Source organism: Calliopsis andreniformis, chromosome 3 (assembly GCF_051401765.1).
Source record: "Calliopsis andreniformis isolate RMS-2024a chromosome 3, iyCalAndr_principal, whole genome shotgun sequence".
Taxonomy (NCBI): Eukaryota; Metazoa; Arthropoda; class Insecta; order Hymenoptera; family Andrenidae; genus Calliopsis; species Calliopsis andreniformis.
Genome location: NC_135064.1, coordinates 18,071,344 through 18,085,698, shown reverse-complemented (window position 1 = coordinate 18,085,698; position 14,355 = coordinate 18,071,344). Strand labels below are relative to the sequence as shown.

The following is a 14,355-nucleotide window of genomic DNA, read 5'->3' as shown; positions in this document are numbered from 1 at the left end:
AGTCGTTTAAACGTGTGGTCACCGTTCGTTGCCGTCCTTCTCTCAATAAAGCTTGAACTGCAAAGCAAGGTTTCTCTACGATTATGAGTCAGTGGTGTCATAATTACACGCGAATTATTATGAGACCTTTAGCACCCATAAAACAATTGTATCGATAATAAATCAACTATGTTTTACGATAAAAACTTGATAAGATAGTAACATTTCAATTAACTAGGGCTGGAGTCCGAAATTAGCCGAGACTGCTATGTTTATATATCGCATAAAAAACTGCGTTAATTCCAACTATAAATTCAGATAAGATTTTACTGTATGTGAATTACAAAAATTCCGTTAACTAAATTCGCATAAAATGTTCGATCAACTTCGAGTGCTACGAACGTTTCTTGTCGTTTCACCATTATGGTATGTGAGTTGAATGCTTGCAGGTGTTCCACGAAAATGATCAACTAACGCTACTATAGGAGGAAAATCCAGTAAGGCATACAATACGCGTGTAACGTTGAAATCTTCGTGGCTAAAGTGTTAAGTATTTCTGTGAATGCGAGCTTTTTGCTTCCATCGGCAGAACGCCTATAACTGCAGATGCAAAAACGTAAACACAGCTGTGCCGGCAGATTGATTTTATTATTAGGAAAGGAATGCATGCATCAGACGGACTTTAATTACGATACAAATCCTCTGCGGTAAATGCATAAAAGTTTCTTTATTTTTACACTCACATAAATACCGCTACATAATGGTTTAAGTGACAGAGGTTAGGATTAGGAACAAATCATTTCCAGTTTTGATTATTCATCGATAGATTAAAACAATTTGAGTGCCCAAGTAACTGACGTGACAAATCATTACATTCAGAATTTTATTACAAAAACTGATCGAACTTTCTGTTGCATTTCTTCCATTTTTGTTTCGATTTTTAAAATATAGACTAATAAATAAGCTAAAGTATTTATGCAAGTTACTTGTGTATTAACCCTTGTCAATTCTAACAATTACCTACCTTCAAACGTTTCTGCGAGCCCATTAATACTAATAGAAAAGCTTTCGTCGCATAATCAATGCACTGTACGCGGCGACAAAAATATCTACTTTAATTACACGATAAATCAGAAAGTTTGCAAAAATGATTTCAGAGGAATGATATACGTATAGCGAAGGCTATGAGATGGTCATGAAACAGTAATGTCAAAGGGTAGAACACGGTTTCCATTTTTCTTTCGGTACAGAAATTTTCATTTCGAAGGGTGACACGCTAGGAATTTTAAGTTTACGACGGTCGTCGCGACGTCTGGAGGATAGAACCGTGCACGACCTACGGCTACAGCGAGCCGAGAATACTTTTCAGCGGGAATGTACGCATCAGGGGTCGAGAGGGGCCCGTGTGGCCTGGTCCCCTCCTGAGATAAGAAGGCTGAAGGGGCGAAGGGACCTTGTTGGACGTTTGCCATAGCGTTTGCAAGAATTATACGCTTCGACATTAGACATGTGTGCACGCTGCTCGAACAGTCACAGACATGCGCTTCTATTCACGACGATTAATTCTACGTAAAACTGGCTTTTCTTAGGGAGTGGATTATGTTTCTTTACATGGCTTTAGTATGCGACAGTTCAGCAGAAGAATCCTGGAGGTTATGTTTCGATCGTATAGAATGAGCATAGTTTTGTTCTTCCGAACGAGTTATGTTATGTTAGGAACTTGAAGTAATTTCATATGTAAATGTAGTTTTAGCTTGAAAACGTTTGTGCTGTGACCTTTCGCGTCTTGAAAGAATATCGGTGAATTTTTGCAGAATTTTTGAGACAGCTTAGCGTGACGTTTGATGGTCTGAAAAAATAGTTTATTATATCAGGGTTGATTTAAAAATTTCATCTATGACATCAAAGAAGAACGTTTCGACGAACGATTAATGTTAATGTATATTATGTTAAATAGATTCTAGCGTTTCGTAAGGCGCTTGAACAGTATTAAGAAATTCCAGTGATCTGCATATGTTATGCTGATCTTTACTTCCAAGAAATAATAGTGTAAAGTATTAAGGTTTACAGATGGAAATAGTCTTCTAATTTTATATTTTATTCATTTGTGTAAACTACATTTTTCTTAAATGTTTATAAAAAGTGAGCAGTACTTAACCTTGTTAACTCCCGTAATATGTGTAGATGATAAATAAATATGATTCCAAAATACCGCTCTTGCATTCGAGATTCTTGCACATGTAATATGCTGATACCAGTTCTTAATCTATAGTATACCAGAAAGTGAAGACTTTGCCATTTATAAAGTGCTTATTTATTATTTTATGCAGCTTATCGTATGTATATATAAACAACTTTCGAAATGATTCCATGAAGTAGAAACATTAATTTTAAAAGAATGAAATTTTTTAGTTCTATTTATGAGAATATAAAAATATAAAAAAATATATGCTACAAGATCATAAACATTGTGTTTCTAATATAATCGGTTTGAATCGTATTCGTGCAAAATTAGCAAAGCCATCTATGTGCGATATGGTGTAAAGTTTTTTTAGTTTATGTGTTACTGTCAGCGAAGATTGATTTATGCTTTTTGCAGTTCACATTATATGTACATAATATAATATATGCCACGTGGATACGTTTACAATTTTAAAATTACGTGAATCGTTTATGTGGAATAGTTTGCAATTCCAAAAAGAAAAATATTTCATATTTTATGCACGCAATGCTCTTTCGTACATTTAACTACGTCAGTGTGTTTTTTACGAAACCAATATGATTATAGTGACTTTTTCATTAATGGTAACGATAATTGAAAAAAATGCGCCATGTATAAAAAAATCGAAAGTCGAAAAAAAAAGGTTATGCTTTAAAAAATATTCTCTTCATATTTTTGGTGCTTTATTTGTCAATAAAATCAATAAAAATTTGTGATCTTCTACGATTTTTGTTAACATCGAAGAAAATAAGTTATCAGCACTTAACTGTGAGAAAAGTAGTTTAGAGTCAGTAAGATTGTTTAATCCAGCGCCATTAGAATTGAAGAGTACAAGGTTGAATTTCGGCACGACAGATCTATGAAGCTAAAAGTCACGTTTATGACTGTAATATAAGCACGTGCTGTGTGCTGCTATTTTGTGAAGATGACACGTATCAGACGCTGAGAAACGATATGTTATAATTACAGACGGATTTTTCGTTTGATCTATTTGAGTTTAATCTTGGATGAGTGAAAGAATAAAAAAGTGAGAGGAAAATTTATACGTACTTAAACAAATTGTTTAAAAATAATATTCATTTTATTGCTCTACGATTGGTACACTATACAATACTTAACTTATTCAGTTAAGTATTGTATAGTGTACCAATACTTAATTTATTCAGTTTTCTTTTCTTTTACAATTTTTCGTACTTAACATTTCTTCCACTTGACATGTAACTTTACTTTTGCAATGAAAGAATTGCTCTCTTTAAGATAACGTTAAAATATTTCAACATTTGTTACGCAATGTGTTATGTAAAAGTCTTAACTGTGTTAAACTAAACATTTCGTAGCTGCATTGTATGCTCCACGTCTGCATATTTAGCATTTGATTATTCATTCATTACTATTTACCAATTTCTCATTCATTGAGTTTCGAGTCTCTTCAAGATATTCCAGACTAATCAATATTTTTAAAGTGATTCCTGGATATTTTTAAAATGAAGCGATTCAAGATTTACAGCTAAAGAAGCGATTGAGCTATTTTAAAGTCCATCGTTAACTCGAATGGCTTTAATCCTAAAATCATCACATCCCCAAGTAGCCAACAGAGTAATATACCACGTAGTGTAATTTGCCACGAAACTGCACTCGAGAACTATCGTTTCTCGGTCACAAAATATTTCAGTCAAACCAACGCAAACAGTGCCAGTAACAAACCACTGAATGACGTACCCGACCAAGCACTCGACGAAAACAAGGTTCAAGGCTCAAGAGCAGGGGGGTAGTTTTGAAGGAAATCTCTTAACATTGGACAAAGTCGTCCAAGAGTATCTAGGTCAAAGGACACGCGCGTGGACATCGAGCTTTTCGACAACAGACTCGCGTGGGCGAAGGACCAATACAGACGTAACACTTTCGCGGACTTTTTACACGTATTTGCGTCATTATCATCTATCTGTCTTGCTGCGACCTATATACAGGCCTCGTGACCATCGATTGCGACAGCAAGGCGCCCCAAACAGCTTCGAACGGAATCCTGCCCGATTTTTGAATACACGCGCGGTATCTTCGACGCCAATCGTTGGCGATTCATCATTCGATAATAAAAGGAGGACATATATTGTGTTCCTTTGACAGGTTACATCACACCTTGCGCGTGACACTTGTTGCACCAACGTTTAGGGTACAGGAGGGGGTAGGAATGTGAGGTATCCATCTTTTTTTTGACCTAGAAAGTCTTAGAATAGTTGTAGATAAACAAGTCAGACGAATAAGTTTAGTGAATTAGTTATCTTATAACTTAATTTTGTATCATTGTGACAGACGTCAGTACTATCTATAGATCAAAATCTTGGTGTATCATATTTCTACCCTTTCAATAAATCACTAGGTCAAAATATTCGAGTAGTGTAAAGGGTGTTCGGTTGCTGGTGGGAGAAAACTTAAAGGTTGATTCTACACGTCAAGATAAGACGAAAATTAGAAATAACAGAATTGCGTTGGAGTCTTCGTTTGTTAACTTTCTCAAATTAACGTATGATGAGGTTTCTCCAATAAGTAGCTGGTCATGCATATCGCGAGTTAAATTTACATCCATTGAATTAATGTGAACTATGTAGTTAGCATTTTTAGAATGGTGCATCGTTTCAGGTGGGCAATAAATGAGTTAATATAATATATCACTACTCAGTGCCGAAAATATTAAGTATAAGCTTTTAAAAGAATAGTGACTAACCTAGCCACTAACGTAAGGAAACACTCCCTTTGGATAACTGTGAAACAGTGGCTATAACAATCACTGCTCTCTATGGTCTGATCCCTGCCACTAGCTTCGCGCTAACAATGATGTTACTCGATTTGCCAAGTTTCAGGCGGACTTTACTTAATTATAAATACTTATAATTAACAAATGTAAGCTCGATCGCAAATTTATTACTCTTTATTTTTGTTTTATTTTGATGTTTAGAATTACCCCTAAAATTTTCGCCATTTGTTGCCAGTCAGGGTGTCTGGCAACAACACCATTTATTATCATTCTAGAATTTTGTAAAAAAAGGCAGAAAACTAATTCGACATGCATTTAAAGTGCTGTTTACATAATGGATACCTTGCGCAAGAAAATGCGATTAACGGGAATGAGGTAGCGTGCGTTTAAAGAGCTTGAAAGTCTAATTTACGATATGGATCGCTATAAACAAAGTAGGTAGCTAATTGTAGATGTTTATGTAGGATCTAACACGAAGCAATTAGCGTAATGCAGGATAATCCTTTATTGAAACCTAGGTGTGACTGGTTATTTGAAGATCAAAATCTTAAGCTACTGCATAATGTCGTGTGCAATGAAGAAAATACGTTATCAAGACTCGTGTTGTTTTATATCTACTAATACTCCAGGACTGTATTAATGATGTAAGAGTTATGACAGATAGGAGACTTTAGAATAACACAAGCACTATTGCTTAAATATTTGTATGCGCAATTATATGGAGAAGAATCATCTACTTAAAATGTAAGGGATCAGAGTAACAATGCCTATCTTTTCCACGTGCCTACGTAACTTCACATCTTCCAATTAGCATTCACGTAAATTTGAGCAAAATGGGACGTCGGAAGTGAAACCAGAATGGCTCAGAATCCGTGGGAACTGTTACATTGATAGCACTTTTATCTCATTTCCTGGAAACGCTTATTACCTACACTGCATCTTGCAAATTACGAAAAGAACATTCTGCCATTATTAGAAATCGATGCCATGGACTTACCATCGAGGCGAATCCCATTAATTGATTTCAACTAAAACGAACGTGGAAAGTTTCTCGTCTTTTGCGATCGCGTTTCAGTTTTTGCTCACGAAATCGATGCGTTGCGCGTGATAGAAACTTTAACCCATACTTTCACCAGAATTCGATCACTCTAGGAGCTTAGGTTACTAAAAGCTGAAACAACCTTTTCCTTTTTACAGACATAAATGATAGATAAGTATAGGGAAGAATAGGATAATGGCGGTCAGTATTATTATTACAAAATAGTATTCCTTATTTTTTTTTGACACTTGTAACACTATTCAGAGTATCTCTGAACAGTCCCTAATGTTAAAGTATTTTTTCAGTTCAACTTTATTTAAAACCCGGTATGTCATAAAGATAAAGGATTAAAGTCATTCATGTGAAGATTTGATTAATTATTGATTCCATCAAATAAATAATTCTAAAACTGATAATTTTTGCATTAAATGAATAACTTAGACATTCAAGTTTATGGAAAGTGACTTTCATTAAATATATTATTTTATATGTTGGTTTTCTAGCAGTTATTGCTTAAGTGACCGCCATTACCCCATTCTCCCCTACTATCGGTGATCATCCAATTCTTCCATAATCATAAACAAACAATCGTGGAGGAAAACGGGAAGTTAGTCCCCTTCCGCTCTCGCGGTCGCAACAAGCGGAACCGACAGAATGCAAAACCCACAAAATCCTCCTGAACGGTCCCGGAGTGGAAAGTTTTTCGTCGTGTCAATTCGTTGCGAAATAGAACTGGCTAAGTTTCGTGTTACCTACGACATCAGCGTCGCAAAATTCAAATCCTAAACGCGATATCGTATTGCCGCGACGAAGCTTCGCCAAGCCATGCCGTCAACGTTTCGTATCTTGTTGCTGCGTCTTTTGTGTACTGTTACGTGAAAATATACGTCGTGGAATTTAATTTCTTCCTTGACAAACATGACGGCGTGGCGTTGATTAAATTCGGCGCTCGGATTGCAAAGTAATAGGTCGATATGAAAACGATGTCCTTGCGCGAATTGAGGACCGCTCAATCGATGAATGCGGGACATGAATGTTAAACTAATGACAGATCAGTCTCGTTGAGGCTAATATAGCGGTGTGATTAGCATGAGTGGATCTCAAAAGAGAGAGGATGCGAAGGCAGACGACTTCCGAAGGATGGAAAAGTTGGAAGTGCTAATGTTGTAAGACAATATTGGCATTATTTTTATTTAAAATTTGTTATTACAGGTAGAGTTAAGATTGGACACTAGCGAATGATTTTGTAACTAGGACGATCTAGTATTCTATTTTTTCTACAACTACACTGGCACAACTACAAAGTACAGTTGCACTTTTCTTTAAATCCACCAGTTGTATTGAAGAATTGATACAATAAGGATAATATTAATCTCCTTTGCCCTCAGTTTTGCTTACAGAAAAAACTGAGTTATTTATATTAATAAGAGCACACCTTTGACGTAGAAAGAGTATAATAAAGCGGTAATGTGTCGCAATCTTGAATGCGAAATGTAGTGTCGCATCAATGAATCGCAATTGTTGCCTATAGAAGGACACAAAGAGCGATTTTGCATATGAAAGAGCGTGTTGGTGTGTCAAAGAGTCATGCTTTTTGAATGGGATCTGAGTGTGCCGTGTGACACGTGTTGTCCATCAAGCTCGAAGAACAGCATCTACTGCGAAAAACTGCGTCGAAACGGCGACCATTCGACAATTACGATACTATCCCCACTTTCAATGCAAGCTTCTAACCTGAATTCGAATTCAAATTCAAATAAACACGACCCCGAGACCAGTTCCAGGACACGATCCAAGGTGAAAGTGAAATTAGCATATCAAAATATGTGGGTTGCAAAAATGTTCAGCCGAAGGGGATGATTAAAGCAAAGGGGGCAAGAATACTCCATGACGTTGCAGATGGTAGCTACAGCTGTTACGAGCTTCCGAGCTCCCCTTTCTGCTTTACCCTAATCATCTCCCACCACTATCTCCAGAAGTTCGTTCCTCTTTTTATCATCGGACATCCTCTTGTTCTTTATTTCGCTGTGTAGGAAACGGTAAATTTCCGTCGTCGAGAACACTCAAGCGGTGTAAATTCGATGACTAATCGACCGAGGGATCGGTTCAATTTTCGGTCCCGCCTCAATTATCTCTCTCACATTCGAAGGATGCTCAGAAGATAAAAAAAAAAAAAGAACGAGCAAGAGGAAGCAGCAGAAGAATGATGCCATCAGCGCTTATCGATTTCTTTTTTTAACTGGCCATGTCGATAACCTTAAGACTGTAAACTCATCGGAAGCATTTCTCCGATTCCTCTACCAAAACATATATTACCATAATATTCCTGGTTTTAACCGAGATATGCAGCCGGATCAAAATATCAACAGAGATTTGATAAATGTGGCGTCACACTGAAAGTACATATGTAAATGTGTACTTTTTTCAGTAGCCAAAATCAACGAAGAAATGGAAATTCTGAAAGTCATTTCGATGGCCGAATCGTTAACATATCATTCGGAAAAAATGCTCATCGATGTTAATGCGAGTGTGCCGATGTCGGTGAGAAACGTTGAACAGCCGTTCCCTCAATTAACAGAGGTGAAAGAAACGTCTGGCGGCAAATCATTCGAATCGAGGAGTCAACGATGCCGTTAACCTCGATCCCGGACAAATAAATCGACACCGATTCGGACTAACCCTGAGCGATGACAATGTCGATTCTAATCACAGCGGTCGAACGCCGCGTTCCGTTTTATTATTAGACGATACGCGACGAATGATTACGCGAACATTAACCGGAGCCAGGCAGGGACACGATCAAAAGGGGAGTAATTAAGGGCCATCGTCGTCGTTGAACTGGTTTCGATCTAAATTCTTTATTTGACGAGAGCGTAAGTAGTTAGGCTTCGGTGTTTCTTTAAAGTTCTAGGAGATTATTAATTTCCTACAATTAATATAGTGATCCCTATTAATATTTAGGATCTTAATAATTTTTTCATTTCTAGGCTCCATATTTTGAATAACTACGTAACGAGTAACAAAAATATCGATACTTTAATACCACGGGAAGACCTCGGGTAAGAACTTGATAAGTCACATTTCCTAAATTTTACAGGAGAGCGATTTCAATTATATTCGATAAAATTGTTAGCAACTATTTAATAATTTTGAATTTCTCGTTGACTTGTCAAATTATTTTCTTGTTTCACATGGACTCGTTAAGATATTTTTCTGTAAGCTCATTATGAAAGTGATTATATCTTGGAACTTATCAAGATCTCCATCTTTTCAACTCTGACATACGAATGCACACCCTTTTAGCTACCAGATGATATATAAAACAGAAAATCGACAAAAATGAACTTATTAAATTCTTCCCTTGCGGCCTCTACATATGAAATTTTTTAATCAAATATGGAGTTTTGCAGAAATGAATGACCATAGAATTCATAGAAGATTAAAAAATAATTAAATACTAATGAAATTGCGAACGAGATTTTACTTGTTAATTACAGACACATAGAAATTAGAAATTGATAAAATACGCCTGAAACTCGGCAAATCGAGTAGCACCATTGTCAGTGCGAAGGTCGTGGCAGGGGTCAGGCCATGGAAGGCAGTGATTGTTATTGATACCGTGTGAACCGAGAATCGGTCCCGTAGAATTCCACCGCTGTTATGTGAGATATGACGGTACTCACTGTTTTCTTTAAACGTTTACAATTAACAAACTAAGCTGACAAAGGTAACACACAAAGGAAAGGACTACAGTTATGTCATCATTCACACCTTAGGTTCTACCTTACGACTCTACCTTAGGTCTGGTTTTAAGTAGACAAAATGAAGAAATCGGTCAGAACTTTCCGACAGGTCTAATATACAACATATTAGTGGCTGCTTTGGGAATATTTTAAGATTAGAAATTTTCTCAAGATCGTAAAACAATGAGCAACAATCCACGTGAGAAATAGTGAGAATTTTTATGATTAATACGATCGTGTTCCGTGTTAACACTTTAGTCGACGCTTTGTTAAAGTAAATAAAAAATGCCGTTACCGTAACGGTGAACAAATTAGCGAGTATATTCTCACATATCATTAATGGTATCTTAATTAAATGTGAGAAGACTGGGAAGGTGATTCGGTTCTTTAATCCAATTCGATCCATACCTCACTCCAAACGTCATTCGTTATGACACGTTTGTTCGTGTCGTTAACAAAAGCCGCTTGTTACGCGTAAAACGATATGGCGTGCATTCCACGAAGAAAACGGCAAAGGGGAACGTGATTCGTCAGCGCTGAAACGGCAAATGAAACGGCGAAAGAGAGGAAATTAACACGCGTCACTTTAATCTTCGCGCGCCACGGACAAGGTGTCAACAACGTTATTAACCCTGATTCTTAAACGAATTGAAATTGGCTCGAAATAAATAACGATGAGATCATAAAATCAGTCTGATCTTCCTCGATGACACGTGTGCTCAGGGATATCTTTCCAGCGTCAATGGACCTAGATATGCAGAATATGCAAAATTAGGTGAATCACCGGTGACTGCAAGAAGAGAGCGTGTTTCACGAAATGAATTTCGATTGTGAAATCATTTATGATTAGCATTTATCTGAGGCCACGAATGTACCTAATTATCAATTACAATACTAGTAATTAATTATTGGATAACGTTTTCGCTCCACTGACGCAATGTGTAATCATTAACACTGTTTGGCGTAGCTTTTAGTACATATTTGTATTTCGAAGTACGTAACGCGATAATCATTGTATCTTGGAAAGCAGAAATTAAGATTCTGTCACGTAGAAGCAGGCGTTTTCCTGGAATTTCTACAGCCGTACGAATGTTCCATGCATTTGCATTGGTTTCGTCTTTGAGAAAAGTTGCATTTACTCCATCGTAAGTTTTCATATCAATTGATGTTCAAGTTAATGAGATCTCCAATCTCAACTATTAAATAGAATGCAGTAGTTTCTTTCGATTTCTAATTATCTTTATTCGAGATAGCTTAATCAAAGTATTTTTATTGCAGAATAACGTTTAATCCTGATTATGTTTATCAGAACTTTGCGAAGCATTTTATCAAAGCCTTTGAGTTTTAACAATTAGTGTACTCTTTTTCAAGAAATCGGCATATCTGATTTCTATTGATTAGATGTCTGTCCAAGATGTCACAGCTTAAAATAGATCATTTTAAAATGACTCAATAATGAGTTATGATAGCACAGTATGACAATGCTATTACCTGTGTAAGACGACGTTACTTCTATGAACATATCAAGTAAACGTTTTTTCGTAACCAGTGTTATCAGACGTAACTACGTCTCTTTATTTTGTCGTTCAAATGTACACACATGCTTACTATATTATACATATATTATACTATACATGTGTACTATACAAATGTATAGGTACACTTCCGCACCAATCAAGTACTATTGCAGCGATTGATAGAGGAGCTCACACATATAGGAGTACAAGTATACGAGCGTTTTGTAATCGGTGACTCAAGCAATAAAATTCCAAAACAAGCATCCCGTTCTTTGCCAAAAGGAACGATGTAGTGTTTGCATCTGTGGAGTCTGTGTTATCCCAGAATTCTCATCGAAGAGAACCATGTGAATGAACGTGTATTTCGTAACCGTTAATTCAAGTTATTGGAGCGTGAGGAAGCGATCTTCTCTTTTATCAGTCGAGAAAAGAGAGGGGAACAGTTTTTGACGGTTCCAGAATCGATGATATTAATTCTTTCACTTTAATCTGGTTTCTGTGAACGTCATTTTGATATTCTTCAATTTATTAAAAGATTAAAGATAGAATTAAGATTAGAAACGTGTATGCGAATAGATTAATATTGAATCAGAAATTCAAGTAACGTGTTCCGTTAGTCATAAAATTAAATTACAACACTTTATTGGGATAAAGAAATAAAGAATAAGGTGAAGAATTTATTTTATGGAACATTTTATTTATGTGAAATTTTTTTTAAAAAGTAAGTGAATATTGTAAAATTTATGGGTTGTTGGGAAACTAATGGAGGAAGTAAAGTTAAGTGACGTATTTCTAAAGTTACAATTATTTCGCAGAAGTTCATGTGAATGTTTTCCTTATTCCCGTGGAAAAATACTTTACTCTCTATTACTTCCTCATATCACTTAGGAGATCTTACAGACGCCACGAAACAGATAAAAAGAAAGTAATTTGAGTAAGCATATCTAAAATTTGGGAAAGAAAGCGTTTCCGGGAAAACATTAATTATTAATGGACAACTTATTAGTTTTTACACAACATGAATACATAATTCACATAAATAAAACATACATGCATACAAAATTATGCAATAGGAACTTCCAAATTCTATAATCTTGCACTTACTAATCTGTAATTTTCTTTAACTTTGCTTAACTTTCAAATTAGAAATTTTAATTTAGTCAACCGTTTATACCCTGGTATTTCATATTTCAATTAAGATTAAAACCTGTTGTCGTCATTCAGTCATTCAAATTCATGATTTCACTATACCTTCCTCATTAATTGTAAATATTAACTCATAAATTGCACAACTAAACAATGCTGACATAAGAAAAAATATAACAGATATAATAAAAACTCAAAAACAAATGAAAAACTACTAGTGTCTCCCTTCAACTTATTCCTCATCTTCAATAATGCTTCAATATTAATTTGCCATAGCTTTGTCAATTCTAAAGATAAAGTAATTCAATTTAAGGACTACATTGACAAAGGAACAAAGAATCTATTTATACTTTTCATGCAAAAAGAGCCTAAGTGTCTTTAAACCCTTCTGGCATTCAACATACAATTTCCACGCAGGTTCCGCCACATGACAAGATTACGTAAAAATTCGCCGATCGAATCAAACGTTTCACAATGTTCGCGCGCTTTCGATAAAGTTCGCGGTGGCGCTGGATGCGCGCGTCGTCGAACATCAACAGCAGTAACCTTGATCCTGTAGCGGTCGGGCAGCTTGTCGATGCCGATGCAACACGATTATGAGCCCGATAGGCGGATAATGATGCAGAAACGCGTTCGACGTAAATGGATTTGGCATGTGCGATGGGAGTGGCGAGTGGATTTCGTGGGCGAAAGAGGCGACTGGCGGGTGAAAGAAAAAGAGGGACTAACGAGCTCTAGCGCAGTAGAAAGAAGACAAACGAAGAAGGGCGAAAGAGAGGAAGGGAGAAAGAAAGACCCGTTGAGAAAGGGTCGCGACGCCGCAGAGTGTCTTAAAACAGCTATCTGACTGTGCAGAACTACTAGACACCGTCAAGTAATTTCGTTTTTCCTTAAAGAACTTTATTAAAAACTTAACCTAAAACAGGACTTCATTTTCTTATAAACTAAAACAAACTTATGCAAATACTTAAGAAGACAACTATTTTCGATTTATTAATGGTTTTCTTCAAAAATCTTTTGTCTTCTTAATCTAGTATTTGATATTAATTGTTTAAGGTTAAGTACTCCTTAATGTTTTCGACGACTCTTTATTATCTAGAAACTATCTCGAATACCTTTTGTGTAGAATTCTTTGGATTTTCTATAGAAAAATTAAGTTATCCTATTTTTCACTTCCTCAGCGTTGAAGAATTTTTTACCCTCTAAGTACATAGTACTACAGCAACCGGAAGTGGCAGGAGTTATAGGATGCCATGTACAGCGTGTATCGAAAAAATGCCAGTTTTCAAAGTAAATCCCACATTTTTTATCGATTCTTTCGAAAAATCTTGGCAATTATTCAATATTAGTCTTCTTCAACAGTATAGTTAGAAATTTGTTTCTCTCTCCAAAAACTACAAAGCGTATTTAACCTTTGACATTTGGTAGAATTTCCTCCATTATATGGATTTTGTACGTCCTTGCATATTGAAATTTGCCATAAATGCATAAAGATCCACAAGCACCCTTCCCAGTTAGATATTCGAACCCTTAAACATTAGGAACTGAAAATCACGAGGTCATGACAACAGAAGGTTATTAAAATTATACTTTTTTCGACCAGGCAAAAGTTTGCAACGCGTCGCCCGGAGCGTCGAAGAAGAAACAGAGAAAGCCAGAAAGGGAGAGGAGGAAGAAGACGACAGTGGGCGACGAGGACGATGGAAGTGGTGGCAACGACGCCAGCGAACCTGCCGATGGTAGTGGTGGCTGCTGGTAAGTGGCGAACATCGTCCGCGAACCCAGAAAAGTGAGCGTTGACCGTGATCAGGAGGGTGCAAGAGGGGGTTCGAGGTTGCTGGGTTAGGGTGGGGGGCGAGCCATAGTAACCGGGGAGCTTAGCCGTTAGGTTGTCGTTCAGTGGTTCCGTGGGGGCTGTATACACACGCGTGTGTGTTTGCTTGTGTACAAACGCACAC

The 14,355-nt window shown here is 36.5% G+C and overlaps 1 protein-coding gene across 3 annotated transcripts in view; it reads right to left on the bottom strand.

The window, feature by feature from the left end:
- Atg13 (Autophagy-related 13) overlaps window positions 1-14,355 on the bottom strand; it is a 45,340-nt gene that overhangs the window by 6,179 nt on the left and 24,806 nt on the right. The gene's annotated exons all lie outside the window — the stretch shown is intronic.